The sequence below is a fragment of the Microtus oregoni genome, unplaced genomic scaffold (genome assembly GCF_018167655.1).
Source record: "Microtus oregoni isolate MIOR12 unplaced genomic scaffold, Mior012 000012F_ref0000307, whole genome shotgun sequence".
In the NCBI taxonomy this organism is placed as follows: Eukaryota; Metazoa; Chordata; class Mammalia; order Rodentia; family Cricetidae; genus Microtus; species Microtus oregoni.
The window spans coordinates 14197359-14213891 of NW_024543071.1; the positions used below are offsets into that span (position 1 = coordinate 14197359).

Here is a 16533-nt window from a genome sequence, read left to right on the forward strand (position 1 = left end):
TAGCAGAAACAAAAAAACATTATTATATTCCTGGGTAGTGATATTGTCTACAATTATCTTGGGATTGGTTTACAATCTTCAAATTTATTTATTTATTTATTTACCAATCAATCTGATACTTAGGTATCAAGTTAACTTACCTCCCTTATAATTTTGAGAAAATTGTTGTAGTTGTAATACTGTGGATTTTTCAGCAGGTGTCAGAGTTGTGGCAGTAAGGCAGGTCCTATATCAGGGCCTGAATCACCTGAGACTCAGCAAAAAATTTTAAAAGTAGCGCACCTTCACAGGGAGAAATTTGAGCTTCACAGGCAGAAGCTCAAAGGACTCAGAGCTTGCAGACAATTGCGAGCTGTGAAGTTGCTGGTGGATTTTGGGTCAGTGGTTCTCATGGTTCCAATCTGGGAATGCAAGCCTGTGTTCTAGGTGCAGGCATAGAGCTCAAGCTGATCAGAGCAGGCCAGACAGCAGCTGGACCTGAGAAGCAGACCCTAGCTTGGGTAGCAGCAGTGAGCCACATGGGTCAGAGAAGCCACAGAGGAGTTACCGCAGGAATCTGCAGGCATCAGTTACTCAGCCACTTAGCTGGCAGGACTGAGCCACACAGGGGTAGGAGGGCTAGAAATTACCAAGTCCCTACTGAGGATCAGCCAACCCAAACCTTGCTCAGCTTTCAGGCAGTTAAAGTACATGAGACCACGCCCAGAGTGGGCCAGTATCCTAAAGGCTATTGTCTGGGGGAGTTCCCGCAACACAGGGACTGCTGGGACCAACAAGTCTGAGAGCTGGGATTCTGACACACAAGGCAGCAGTCACTATGCAGTTCAGAGGTTGGGGACAGAGCAGCTTGTTAGCTAGAGGAATCTAATCATTCATAAAAGAAATATCTTTGAGTGTAACTAATTCATGGGAAAACCCAGAGCATTTTAGTTGCTGAAACAAAATACCAAAGCGGGTGGAGGAAAAGCCATGCACAGTTCTACAATAAAGTGAAATGTGTCCTTGCAGATCTGAGAACTCACAATGGAACAATGTGTATTTTAGCCAACCTGAGCTTCGGGTGACCTGTGGTTAACGCTAAGGGGACTCTGTATAAAGAGAAATTTGCGCAAGGTGAGTTTCAGATCTTCTGTGCTCTTTATTTGGACAATGGCACTGTGTAGGGAGTGGGCATCTGTTTTGGAGGTGTCTCGTCCCAGAACCAGTTCTTAGGATTCAGGATATTGGCAAAGTCACACCCCTTACTGAAGCAGGGTTTGGGGCCAAGTTACTGTTGAGGAGAGGACACGAGAGGCCAAGTCCACAGGAAGCTCTTGACATTGCTCTCCTAGTTGGGACACACAGGGTGCAATCTACCACCCCAGCAATGAAAGTGTGAAAGACTTTCTTCCAAGGACCTGCCCAAGCCCAGGGCCAGGGTTATGAGTTATGCAGGTACCTAACTGCATAGCGCACCCCAAACGCAGATACTCACAAGTACAGCAGGTCTCAAATGTGACGTGAACTGTTTGTAAATGGTTGGGGCATGGAGATTCATTCTGTGATTCTGCGAGTGACAGAAGCGCTCTACAAAGCCTCATTTGCAGACTCCACCCAAAGTTCCACTGTGCCAGGCAGCATTTCCCAGGAGAGTCGTAGGCTGCTGTGTTCATTCTTTTCTGCACCAAACCCAAGAGGAGCAGGAATGGGGACATTTTTCATATTTTTCTTTTTTTTTCTCCTTCTTGTAGGACTGAGATTAAACTCAGGGCCTTGTGCATGTGAGACAAATGCTCTGTCACAGAGTTGGACCCAAATCAGTTTTCTGTTTAAATATCAAACATCTGTAGCTTATCAGGCTACCTCCCTTGACTATGGTGCAAATGGCCAATAAGAAACCTGTTTAGCATCTCAGACAAGAGTAAGCCCTAAACACCAGGATGGGAAGTATATGTGTCTGAGAAAGTCAGCATCAACCTTTGTGGGTCCATTAGCTGTAACCTCTGTCAAAGTTTAAGCTAAGAAAACACAGAGGATTTGGATTGGAATTTGGGTACACTCTAACCTAGCTCTCTTGGTGTATTAGTGATGGAGAAGGGTCATCTTTCTATCTGTTGCTTTCATTGGTTAATTAATAAAGAAAACTGCCTAGGCCCATTTGATAGGCGAACCCTTAGGTGGGTGGAGTAAACAGAACAGAATGCTGGGAGAAAAAAGCGGAGTCAGTCAGTCCCCATGATTCTTTCACTCCAGACAGACGCAGGTTAAGATCTTTCCTGGTAAGCCAGCTCGTGGTGCTACATAGCATATTAGAAATGGGTTAATCAAAGATGTGAGAATTAGCCAATAAGAGGCTAAAACTAATGGGCCAGGCAGTGTTTAAAAGAATACAATTTCCGTGTAATTATTTCAGGGCATAAGCTAGTCATGCGGGTGGCTGGGTGCAGGGGATGCAGCCCCGCCGCTCGTATCGCAACATATTAGTCCAGTGTTCTTTGCTATACTGAAATATTCAGTCAGGCTGCTCTATTTAACTGACAGATTTAGAGGCTAAAAGGCCAAGGTCAGGCAGCCTCATATATGGGCCTTGGAGAGACTGTTGGCAGGTGGCATTATGGCAGGTGTATGACATGGAGGAGGAAGAGATCACACCGTAAGACAGCAAGCCAGACAGTGATTGGGTCCCATGAGAACTATCTGAATCCCCCCCAAAGGCAGCACCCTCCATGATCAAGAGATCACACCGTAAGACAGCAAGCCAGACAGTGATTGGGGTCCCATGAGAACTATCTGAATCCCTCCCAAAGGCAGCACCCTCCATGATCTAGTGCCACCTCACATACCACATTGTCAAGGACCAGTTTGTCAATAACGACCCCTGGGGGGAACTTTCAAACCATAGCTCAACCACAAGTCAGTTTCTCTGTCATCTGCCTCAGGCTCCCTAATACGAAGCCTCCTCTATTTTGAAATGAGAATAAAACTTCTCTCACCACATTGCTATGATAAAAAGATAATAGACATAAAATAGTGTGGAAATTGTAGTTGTTAGAGTACAGTGCCACTGGTCCTCTATCATGTTTGTTCTTCCTTTCCATAGTACAGTTCTTTATGATTTATTTTTATTTTCTGACTATGTGTGTTTGGCAGCATATGTGTCTGTGCATTGAGTGTGTCTGATGTCCATGGAAATGAGAAGTGGACATTAGATCTGGACTAGTGGATGTGAGCTCCCATGTGGATTCTGGGAACTGAACCTGGGTCTTCTACAAGAGCAGCAGTGCCCTTCACCACTGAACCATTTCCCTAGCACCATGGTAGTTCTTTTCTTAGCAAGATGTAAGGGTTTTCCCTGTGATTCAACTGCCTACATGCAATTTAGCTGTTCCATGTTGACTATATTTCCTAAATGACTTTTAACATCAACTAGTCATGATTCTAAAATATGACGAATAACAAACTGTCGTGTCCTGGAGTATAATGTTATAGAAGTAGCTGTAGTGACAGCTTCCTCATGGCTGGATTCACGAGAGTCCAGCAGGGAAATTTCTGCCCTCACTCACCTTTCTGAAATGCAAGTTGGACCTACACTGGGTCACAGTAAAAGAAAGAGTTAAGAATCCTGGTCACCTGGTCTACAAGAGCTAGTTCCAGGACAGGAACCAAAAGCTAAGGAGAAACCCTGTCTCGAAAAAATCAAAAAAAAAAAAAAAAGAATCCTGGTCACGTATTAGAGCCATTCCTTTTGACAATCTTTTAACATTACAGTAGAATGCTTTTAAAGGTAATGTCAAAGCTGGAGAGAGCACTTTGTGGTTAAGCACACTGACTGTTCTTCCAGAGGACATCAGGTTCAATTCCCAGCAACTACACTTGGCTCACAACCATCTATTACTATAGTTCCAGAAGATTCAATGCCATTTTCTGACTTCTGTGGGCAATAAGAAAAGATGGTGTACCCAGACACGCTGACAGACAAAACAACAATACACATAAAATAGACGAATTCTTTTTAGGAAAAGCATAAAGGAGAACATCAGTGGTAGTCATTCTCTGTCCTTGCCTATCAGGATGGGTGTGTGGCCTCTGATGACTGAGAAGGAAATGCACATCCTCCTGAGCCTAACCCTCAGCCCCAGATCCAGGATATTATGGGCCAAGAGCATGTATTTTCATAGCTGACTCTTCAGTTGGTCTTGGTCTTACAGGCACCCATATGAGAAGTATACAGACCGACAATGAAGAGTGGCTGACTATGAGAGAATTTGAAATTAAAGGGGGATATGAAAAATACGAAAAATGGAAAAGAAGTATTCATTGCAATGGACGCCGTCTTCAAGATCGGATAAAGGCATGCTGGTGGTAGATAGCTCCGTGTTTCCTGGGTAAGATGGCGAATTAAATGGATACCTGCATTGCAAGATTGCCCCACAGTTCCTCTCCCAGGTCGTTGTGTCACACTTGTTCTTCAACAGCTGAGTATCATGGGTCAGACCTGTAATCCCAGCACTTGGGGATGCTGAGACAGGAGAGTGCTCAGAGATCAAGGATGGCTTATACTCTGTCGTGAGTTCCAGGAGAGGTTACAGAGTGAGGCCTGCCTCAACTCCACCTACACAAAAATAAAAGTAAAAGAAGAGAAATAATTTTGAAATAAGTTCTTAGTTCTTCACTTTTATCAACCTTGTAAACTGGGGAAACCAGGAGGTTTCCTTGGTAGCTGAATCTATTTCTTATGATGTAGGGTACACAGATCTTTCTGGAATGTGTCTCAGATGGCCTATCCCTGTGTCATCCTCACAATAAAGGACAAAAGTTTTCTCATTGAGTATTGGCTGAGCTGCATCTAAAGCATGGGGAGTACAGGTATGAGCCCCTGGCCAGGGCAAGGCTGCACCTTCATACCCTACCTGCAGTTACTACTGTGGAGGAGAGGAGTCTGTAGGAAATGATGCTGCAGCTAAGGGGTGGGATGGCTATTTCTGGCCTTAGGACTAAAAACCATGTCATGGAACAGTCTTCCCTGAGCTGGGTCATGGAGGACAGTTCTGACAATGTGTACAATGCAGCTATCTACACAGGGAAAGAAGAGTATGAGAAACCAGCCCTCGGTGTGTCTGGAAGCTGTGGGTGATCAAGTGGCTTCCCTTGTTTGAGCTCATGTGAAAATCACCAGGACAGGAAAGGGGATCTAAATGTTTCCTTGACTCATTGTGGGGCACATGGGGAGTAGTTTCAATGAAGACAGCTTGTATTTAACAAGGGTACATACAAACAAAAATTTCGAGAAGGTGGTTAGAAATACCTCACTCACAAGCTAAAAGCAAAGACTCTCCCATCATTAACTCTCTGTCTTTCAGGAAGGACATCTACCAAGCAGACCCACCTAGGATAAGGGGACAGGTAATTATTCTGTTCTGATGTCTCAGACTATTGTCTATAAATTGTTTGTTTTCCATCTCTGTGCCTTTGTAAGTTTGAAAATTGACAAATTTGTGTTTGATCAAATTTGATTTATTCTGTGGTGCTTATATAGTTGTGATTTCCCAAGCATAAGAGGCCAGGGCTGCTTTGAGCATCAAAATACTTGAGATACAGGTGGGAACAAACATTGGGAGCCATCAAATAAATGATCTCTTCTGCTTTCAGAGGGAAAACCCAACAAGCCCAGAGTGAACAAAGAAATACATAACTGCCCTGTGACCTTCTGCCATGATGTCTGAGGCCCTCATCTGAAAATTGTTAGTTGTTCATCTCTGGCATGTTACTTTTAATATTCAGTGATAATAAAAATGGATTTTATCATATGGCAACAACCCACGTAATGGAACCTGTCTAAGAAGAAACATATGGTATCGTGCATGGAGATAAATTCTGCTAACATCTGGGACAAGTGAATTATGACAGAGAAATCCTTGATTGAAGCTACCAGTCATACCAAAAGAGCTTCTAACCTATTGTCTCACCCCAGAATAACTGAAGCTGCCTGTCACATAGGAGCTTTTAATTCACCATTTTACCCAATAAACATGGAAGCCATCTACCACCAGAATACCTTTATCAGATCTTGAAGATGGCATCTATTGCAATGAATACTTCTTTTCTATTTCCCTGATTTTTCATATCCCCCTTTAATTTCAAATTCTCTCACAGTTAGCCACTCTTCATTGTCGGACTTTATACTTTTCATATGGGTGTCAGTAAGAGCCCTGGCCCTGGCCCCGGGCCCTGGGTCCTGGGTCCTGGGCCCTGGGCCCTGGGCCCTGGGTCCTGGGTCCTGGGTCCTGGGTCCTGGGTCCTGGATCCTGGGCGGGCTCTTCTCTGATGGACGTGGCTGGCGCTCGCGCACTCGCTCCGGCGGTGGCGCCCCCGGTGGTACCCGAGATCCACCAGTTGGGTCTGCCAAGCTCCTCCGTTCTTTCTTCCGCTCCTCTGGGGAAGCGCCTCGGCTCTGCCCCGCCGGCCCCATTCCGTTCTCCATAGCACCCCCCCATCCAAAGCCACGGGTGGGGGGGGTGAGAGGAAGGAGGAACCTCGCCCGGGTGGAGCGCCTTTCTCTCGCTCCATCTCTCTTCCCGGGGGAGGACGGACGAGGGTCTGGCCGGGCCCCAGGACCCCTCTCTCCGCAGACCTCCGCTCATGCGCCTTGGCGCCGCAGGGCGGCGCCTGTCGGGGAAGGCAGAGGAGGGGTCCTGGGTCCTGGGCTGCCTGCTAGCTTATGCCGGAAATAACAACACACAAACTGTATTCATTTAAACACTGCTTGGCCCATTAGCTCTAGCCCTTACTGGCTAATTCTGATATCCCGATCAACCCATCTCTAATAAATTGTGTAGCTCCGGTCTTACCGGGAAAGATTCAGCATGTCTGACCTGGCGGCTTGCTTCATCCTGTGTGTCTGCCCAGCTGAGGGGAGCATGGCGTCTCTGAGCTCACCTCCTCTTCATCCCAGCATTCTGTTCTGTTTACCCCACCCACCTATGTTCTAACCTATGAGGGCCAGCCAAGCAGTTTCTTTATTGCTTAACCAATGAAATCAACAAATTGACATATGACACTCCCACATCACTTCCCCTTTTTCTGTTTAAACAAAAAAAGGAAGGCTTTAACTTTAACATAGCAAAATTACATATAACAAAACAGTTATCAAGCAAGAATTACAGTTACAATATTTATATATATTTTATCTTTTATCATAACAATGGAAAACTATAACTATAACTATCTATCTATTCTTCAACTCCATCAAAGACTCCAGAAGAATACAATATTACCTAAGCAAACAAGAAATAAGCAACTTCCAAACTCTAGAAATGACAGAGACATCTCGCTGCCTGTACAGTCACCCAAAGTTTCTCTGTACCGTTGGGGCATCCATCTTCAGCCTACAGGCCCATAGTTTCCAGCAGACATTTCCATGAAGCAGGAAATTTCAAAGGCAGTCACTATCTGCTTGTCCTTGTAGTAATACGCTCGTATTACTACAAAATGGCGCCCGACGTGGTAGCAGCAATTTCTCGGGTCTACTCTGCTTGCTAGAGGCAAGCAAGCACCTCATCTAAGAGAGGCTTCCTGACTCAGCTTCAGGTGCAAAACTCTGCAGCTCTTAAGAGGTCCTGCCACGAAACACTTAAACGGTGTTGACGAAAAGCTGAACGCATGCTTTTCGGTTTTTAGCCATAGCAGGAAAAAAGCTGTGCCTTTTAAAAATGCTGGCTTTCTGGGCTGTCCTGCCAGGGCAAACTCTGACTGTTTGAGGCAGGAGGGCCAGCTACAGAGAGAGGACTTGAGTGTTGTCTGTTGTAGCTCGCTGGCTGGCAGGGACCTTGAAACGCCATAGAGTTGTGGCTATAAACATGGCTGCAGCCAGTACCTCAGCCATGAGGCTGGAAAGCTAAGGAATGGGATCCAGCCGCCAAAGCCAGGGCTTTAGTCCTACTGATATTGCTTGGTAAATTAAAGACTCATGTGGTCAGAAAAACAGAGAGAGATACAGTAAAGAGAGCATCAAAGACAAAGAAATTTTTTAAATGATTTACAGTGTGTTAAAAATATATGCAAGCTAAAAGTTAAAAGCTCTTAAAAGTATAAAAAGGAAGAAAGAGGGTAGTTGTGTGTGGTAGTACACACCTTTAATCCCAACACTTGGGAGGCAGAGGGAGATTGACCTCTGTGACTTCAAGGTGTGGTAGCATACGCCTTTAATCCCAGTGCCTAGAAGGCAGAGACAAACAGATCTCTGTGAGTTCAGGTGTAGTAGCAGACACCTTTAATCCCAATGCCTGGGAGGCAGAGACAGGCTGATCTCTGAGAGTTCAAGGACAGCCTGGTCTACAGAGTTATTCCAGGTCAAAGATACAGAAAACCTGTCTCAAAAGGCAAAAAATAAAAAGTAAAAATAAACAAAATAGAGGTTAAAATAAAGCGCACAAAGATGGAAAATACACAGAGAATTTTGATACTGTATGCTATTATGCTCTGTTTGAATCGTTTGAATGCTGAGGAAGGACCAACAGCTGCTAAAAGATATTTGTTTATAAATGCTGCTGAACTATTCCAACATAGATATTTTGAAAATGCCTTGACTTTGAAATTTGGATCTAAGGACATGATGCTTTGGAAAGGAGTTTCTTATTTTGTTTTCACAGAGGATGAGACCCTGTTCATTTCTTCTATTTTGATATGGTATGATGGACCACGCCCTCCTGAGGGGTTGCTGTGAACATCTTCAGAAAATTGCTTCGCTCAACTGCCAACTGAGATAAACCTGGCACACAGGTTACACCCTAAATGATCTGATTAAGAGCGCCCCCATTCAGCAGGAAGCAGTTTGGAGAGAAATAACTACGTCCATATTCCAAAATATTGCTTATAAATGTTCTTTTACATTTAAAGGAGGATATGATATAGACATGAATAATTTGCATTAGTATAGATTTTGCTTTATTGATAGAGATTTAAGGTCAATTTTGTTATATGTATATGTATTTCTGATATTGATTAAGGTATTGTGATTGTGTAGTACATTTAAAAATGTAATGTATATAGGTTGTTACTATATAATCATAATAGTCAAGTTTGTAGTCATTTTAGTTAGATTTTCTAGATGTACATAGATAAATTTTAGATAGACATTCTTCATATCTTTCAAAGATTACAGAATAGGACATTTAATGTTTTAATAACTTAGGACTTTTCATGACAATGAGACACTCTGCTCCTGGCAGCACCAATCTACTTCAAGAAGAAGATGGGCATCGAAGAGGATCCTTATGGAGTTTGATAGCCATGTGGGCAAGAAACTGCTCTTGCCTGGACTATTGCATAAACTGGACACAGAGAACCCGCAGAGAGAGGACTACTGAACTTGCCTAAAGGTGAGTTGATCTTTCGGGGTTCCTGATTCATGAAAGAGTCTGCAAGACATTCTTCAGGACAAGCAGATAGTGACTGCCTTTGAAATTTCCTGCTTCATGGAAATGTCTGCTGGAAACTATGGGCCTGTAGGCCGAAGATGGATGTCCCAATGGTACAGAGAAACTTTGGGTGACTGTACAGGCAGCGAGATGTCTCTGTCATTTCTAAATGTTTTAGTTTTAAAAGTTGCTTACTTTTTGTTTGCTTAGGTAATATTGTATTTTTCTGGAGTCTTTGATGGAGTTGAAGAATAGATAGATAGTTATAGTTATAGTTTTCCATTGTTATGATAAAAGATAAAATATATATAAATATTGTAACTGTAATTCTTGCTTGATAACTGTTTTGTTATATGTAATTTTGCTATGTTAAAGTTAAAGCCTTCCTTTTTTTGTTTAAACAGAAAAAGGGGAAGTGATGTGGGAGTGTCATATGTCAATTTGTTGATTTCATTGGTTAAGCAATAAAGAAACTGCTTGGCTGGCCCTCATAGGTTAGAACATAGGTGGGTGGAGTAAACAGAACAGAATGCTGGGAGGAAGAGGAAGTGAGCTCAGATTTGACAGCTCTGCTCTCTGGAGCAGAGACACCATGCTCCTCTGTCCCAGAGAGACGCCATGCTCCCCTCTCCCGGAGAGACGCGATAGCTCTGCTCTCTGAGGGAGACGCATGAAGCTCAGACCCAGGATGGACGTAGGCTAGAATCTTCCCGGTAAGCACACCTAGCAATGCTACACAGATGATTAGAAATGGGCTAAATTAATATGTGAGAATTAGCCTAGAAGAGGCTAGATAGAAATGGGCCAAGCAGTGTTTAAATGAATACAGTTTGTGTGTTATTATTTCGGGGCATAAGCTAAGCAGGTGGCCGGGGTGCTGGGGATGCAGCCCCGCCACCCTTATTACTACAAAATGGCCTTATTACTACAAGCTTGACTATTACTAATGATTATCCATTAACAACCTATATACATTACATTTTTAAGTGAACTACACAATCACAATACCTTAATAAAGATCAGAAATGCATATACATATAACAAAATTGACCTTAAATCTCTATCAATAAAGCACACATTTTGTAAGTATTAATATATATATATATATATATATATATATGTCTTATTAAACATTTCTTTATAAATATGTAGAGCTGGTTTTGAAGTTGGACTCTGGTTCAGTCCCTCTCCAATTCCAAGCCTGTTAGTAAGAGAAAAACCCAGAGTTTCTGGACTTTCTGTCTCATGTCAAGAGCCTGGGAATTGGAACCCTATCTCGAGTAGGGCAGAGCACGAGATGGGTTGAATGTATAGGGCCAGAGGGACAAATAGGAAAATTAAGGCCATATGTAGCCAATATTACAATGAATTTATGGGGTCGTGACCTATTACAACAATGGAATACCGAAATTAACATTCCTGCTACTTCTAGAGCCTATATTTCTGAGAATAATATTAAAAGATATTACAAACGGAGAAAACCGGCCATTTGGGCTGTACAAGAACAAGCAATTGATGTCCCTTCAGAGATACCACCAGCCTTGCCTCTAAAATGGTTGACTGAGAAACCAATATGGACAAAGCAATGGCCTTTAGCTGAGGAAAAGTTACAGGCTTTAGAACAGCTGGTACAAGAACAATTAGATGCTGGACATATAGAAGAATCTACCAGCCCTTGGAATTCTCCTGTATTTGTGGTTAAGAAAAAATCAGGTAAATGGAGAATGGTGACATATCTCAGGGCCATCAACAGGGTTATTCAACCTATGAACCCTCTGCAATCTGGAATTCCTTTGCCCTCTTTATTACAAAAGGATGGCCTCTCATAGTTATTGATTTAAAGGATTGTTTTTTCACTATACCTTTGCAAAAAGAAGATAGAGAAAAATTTGCATTCACAGTGCCTACTTATAACAATTCTCAACCTTCGAGGAGGTACCACTGGGCCGTCTTCCCCCAGGGTATGTTAAATAGCCCCTCCCTGTGCCAATATTTTGTGAACCAACCATTGCAAATAATACGCAAGAAATTTCCCAAATCTATAGTATACCATTACATGGACGACATTTTGTTATCCGATTCAAACATGGATACCTTGAACAGACTGTTTGAAGAAATAAAGATACTTTTACCTAAATGGGGATTGCAAATCACTCCTGAAAAGATTCAGAAGGGAGATTCTGTTAATTATTTAGGTTATAAAATAGGTTTGCAAAAAATTAAGACACAAAGAGCACAAATTAGGAGAGATCGTCTACGGACTCTTAATGACTTTCAAAGACTGTTAGGAGACATTTCCAGTCTACGACCAGCTATTGGAATAATACCTGATCTAATAATTCATTTGAACAAAACCTTGGATGGTGATAAAGATTTAAACAGTCCCAGAGAATTAACAGCTGAAGCAGAAAAGGAACTGACAATGATTGAGGAAAAATTACAACAGGCACATGTGGACAGGGTGAATCCAGAGCTCGATTGTATTCTCGTCATACTACCATCAAAAATTTCTCCTACAGGAATTTTAATGCAGAGAGATGATATTATTTTGGAATGGATCTTTTTACCACATAAACCAAGTAAGAAATTGAAAACTTATGTGGAAAAAGTCTATGAGTTAATTATAAAAGGCAAGCTGAGACTTCGTCAACTAGCAGGCATAGACCCAGCAGAAATTATAGTGCCTTTCACTGCTGATGAACTAAAGAAATTATGGGAAGATAATGAACCATGGCAAAGAGCTTGTGCTAATTTTTTGGGAGACATTAATAACAACTATCCAAAAAGCAAGAGGCTTAACTTCATAAAGAGAACTTCTTGGATTCTTCCTAGAATCGTCCATAATGCTCCAATAACTGGAGCCCATACATTCTATACTGATGCCAATAAATCAGGGAAGGCAGGTTACAAATCAGAAGACTTGGGTAAGGTAGAACAAAGTACTTATAATTCTGTCCAGAAGGCGGAATTATATGCCATTCTTATGGTGCTAAGGGATTTTAAAGAACCTATTAATATAGTCATTGATTCACAATACGCAGAAAGAGTTATTTTACATATTGAAACTGCTGAATTTATACCTGATGATACAGAATTAACCTCATTCCTGGGTCCTGGGTCCTGGGTCCTGGGTCCAAACCTCCCTGCAAACACCTTCCCTAGCTGAACTTCCCTTCCCAGAATTCTCCACTAGAAAATAAGGGGGAAGAATGACAGCTCAATTTTCTTCTGTGCAGAAGGAAAATTCCCAAATCTGCAGGTTCAGGAATTGGTTCTGTAGCCAAACCCAAATGTCTCCCCAAGGTGGAGGCACTGAATTTTCTAAAAGACTGTAAGAAAAATAAACCTGGTTCTCTATGGCTTCTGTCAACATAAAGTCTCATTGATAGAGAAGATTTTTGCTCTGAAGTTAGCTGGGTTGTAAAAAGCATTCACAGTTAATGCCCTACATAGGATGGGGGTTGGGGAATAGACCCCAAGGCCTTGAACACCTACGCATATGTTCTACTGCTGAGCTACACTCCAGCCAAGAGTGACATTTGAATGCCACCAGAACGCAAAGCCTTCAGAGGAAACCCAGGAACTAGAAAACACTGGCATTACACAAACTTGCCCTAGAATCCAATCTGTTAGCCTAGAGGGATTTCTCAGCAACACTCTGCACTTGCTTAAAAACACAGAATGCTTTTAGGCAAAATGAGAATTTTTCATGACAGTTCATAAAAACACTCAGAATAAAATCTGTGGTGTAGTTACTGTCTCGGGAGGCTTTGCAGGCTTCTGTTGAGGATCTTCCCATTGCCCTCCTTCTCGGTATTTTCTGGACATTGTTACTGGGGAAAAAGGGAAAATGTGTCTTTTTAACAGTTGTGAGCAAAGATCTCTCCTTTGAAAAGGATGTGAATTCTTTGTATGCTGCTGGCCTTTGCTAAAATCTGATCCTCAGCTATTCGAAAAGAAGTGAGCATCTGAGAAGCCACCCTAATGCAGCCTTCCAGTGGCCTGTTGCCTCTTCTCACTCTGCCTCCTCCCTCCCTCCCTCTTCTTCTTCCTATCTCCCACTCCCTCTGGTCTGAGTTCATCTATAGTAAGGACTTGACAGGTGAACAGTATTCACCGCCTTTTAAGATGACGTTCCCAGGAGGTGGGGATGTAGCTCAATTGGTAGAGTGTTTTCCTAGTATCTATGAGTTTCCAGGTTCAGTTCGCAGCATCCCATAAAACCAGGCCTGGCCAGCACATACCTAGAATCATAACATTGGGAGAGAGAGGCAGAAGAATCAGAAGCTCAAGGCCATCACCAGTTAGAAAACTCAAGGCCAGCCTGGGCTACATCAAGAGTAGATGTGGATTGGTGGGATGGGGGTGGAGTAAGTAAAAGACAGGGTTGGGATGGTGAGAAGAACACAGCCCTCCATGAGCCTCCCACCTGCGTACCTCTGACACCAGAGCAGGAACCTGTGTTTCTCTCATGCCCACTAAGTCTGCTTCCCCATCTGAGGATGGAGCTAAAACATCACCACTGACCACTGCTCAGTCCCACCACCTCTCCTCAGCATAGACACAAATGCTCACCAAATGCAAGTACCAAATTCTGCTGCTCTTTCCAGTTCCTTTAAGGCACCTGCATATTTGAACTATCACTAAGCTAAAGCTTTGGTCCATTTCTTATATCTCTCTCAAATTACTTGCTTCCTTCCATTTTCTTTTAATCTTATTTCTATCTCTGTGTATCTGTGTGTGGATATCAGCGTGCATACATCACCATGTTGTGGAGGTCAGGTGACGTCAGTCCTTACCTTTCAACCTTGTTTGAGACAGGGTCTCTTGGGGTTTGTTTTTGTTTGTTTGTTTGTTTTCCACCATAGATGCCAGGCCAGCTGGAATGTGAGCTTTGGGGGTTCTCCTGGTTGCACCTTTCTTGTCCCAGCAGAAACACTGGGATTACAGGCATGGGTGTCACTGAATCACGCTTGCACAGCAAGCATTTTACCTGCTAAGCCACCCCAGCTTTACATTTTATTTTCTTCTTTATGTATTTATGTATTTGAGGCATATACCCCAGGGTCTCAAGTATCTCAGGCTGCCTTTGAGCCTGCTGTGTAGCTGAGGATGACCTTGAACTTCTGCTCTTTTCATCTCCAGCTTTTAAGTGCTGGAATTATAGGCGTGCACAACCATCTCCATGTATGCACTGCTAGAGATCAAATCAAGGGTTTCCTGTATCCTAGGTGAGCTAAACAACATTTTTCAGCCCATGCTTCTTGAAACTTTAAGTAAAAAGTGTAATATTTATTACCCAACTTCTTTTTCCTCATGCTGTGTGATAATGCTTTTGTTCATTGTAATGATTTGTCACTGTTATTGACTTAATACAATGCTGATTGACCAGCAGCCAAGCAGGAAATATAGATGGGGTGGCCAGACTAAGAGAATTCTTAGAAGAGGAAAGGCAGAGAGGCAGTTTCAAGTCAGATGTATATTCTTTTCTGTTTGGATGGAATATTCTATAGATGTCTGTTAAGTTCATTTGAGTCATAACATCTGTAAGTTCTCTTATTTCTCTGTTCATGTTTTGTCGGACTGACCTGTGTTTAAGTCTCCCACTATTAGTGTGTGGGGTTTAATATATGATTTAAGCTTTAGATGTGTGTTTTAAAACTAGAATTCAACAGTAACACTAATTCCAAAAATCCCATAAACACATGGAAATTAAACAATGCTCACCTGGATCATTAATGGGTCAAGGAAAAAAATAAAGGGAGAAGTTAAAGATGTCTTAAAATTCAATGAAAATGACCACACAACATACCCAAATTTATGGGACACAATGAAAGCAGTGTTAACAGAAAAGTTCATAGCACTAAATGCCTAGATAAAGAAGCTGGGAAAATCCCACACTAATGAATTAACAGAACATTTGAAAACGTTAGAACAAAAAGAAGCAAACTCACTCAAAAGAACTAGATGGCAGGAAATAATCAATTGAGAGCTGAAATCAACTAAATAGAAACAAAGAAAACAATACAAAGAATAAATGAGACAAAGAGTTGGTTCTTTGAGAAAATAAACAAAATAGACAAACCTTTATCCAAACTAACCAAAAGGCAAAGAGAGAATATCTAAATTAACAAAATCGGAAATGAAAAGGGGGATACAACAACAGAAATGGAGGAAATCCAGAGAATCATCGGGTCATATTTCAAAAACCTATACTCCACAAAATTGGAAAACTTAAAGGAAATGGACAACTTTCTGGATGAATATCACTTAGCAAAATTAAATCAAGACTGGATAAGGAAATTAAACAGACCTGTAACTGCTAAAGAAATAGAAAAAAAATCATCAAAAGTCTCCCAACCAAAAAAAGCCCAAGACCAGATGGTTTCAGATCAGAATTTTACAAGATTTTCAAAGAAGAACTAATACAAATATTCCTCAAATTGTTCCACACAATAGAAACAGAAGGAACATTGCCAAGCTCTTTTTATGAGGCTACAATTACCTTGATACACAAACCACAGAAAGACATCACTAAGAAAGAGAATTACAGACCAATCTCACTCATAAACATTGATGCAAAATACTAAATAAAATACTGGCAAATTGAATCCAAGAACACATCAGAACCATCATCCACCATGATCATACCACAGATGCAGGGATGATTCATACAAATATCTGTCAATGTAATCTGCCATATAAACAAACTAAAAAAATAAAAACCACATGATCATCTCATTAGATGCCAAAAGAGCTTTTGACAAAATATCCCTTCATGATAAAGGTCTTGAAGAGAGCAGGGATACAAGCAACATACCTAAATATAATAAAGGCAATATACAGCAAGCCTACAGCCAACATCAATCTAAATGGAGAAAAACCCACAGCAATCCCACTGAAATCAGGAAGAAGACAAGGTTGTCCACTCTCTCCATATCTATTCAATATAGTTCTTGAGATCCTAACTAGAGCAATAAGACATCAAAAGGAGATCAAGGGAATACAAATCAGAAAAGAAGAAGAAGTCACACTCTCACTATTTCCTGATGATATGTTTATATAAGCAACCCCAAAATATCCTACCAAGAAACTTCTACAATTCATAAACACTTTCAGTAATGTAGCAGGATACAAA

The 16533-nt window shown here is 41.8% G+C and overlaps 1 long non-coding RNA gene across 1 annotated transcript; it reads left to right on the forward strand.

Moving 5' to 3' along the window:
* Nucleotides 1-4250: 4250 nt before the first annotated feature.
* LOC121453899 lies at nucleotides 4251-5715 on the forward strand. Its single transcript, XR_005975108.1, has 3 exons — nucleotides 4251-4364; nucleotides 5340-5382; nucleotides 5629-5715. It is a non-coding gene; the product is annotated as an uncharacterized LOC121453899 (long non-coding RNA).
* The last annotated feature ends 10818 nt before the right edge of the window (nucleotides 5716-16533 follow it).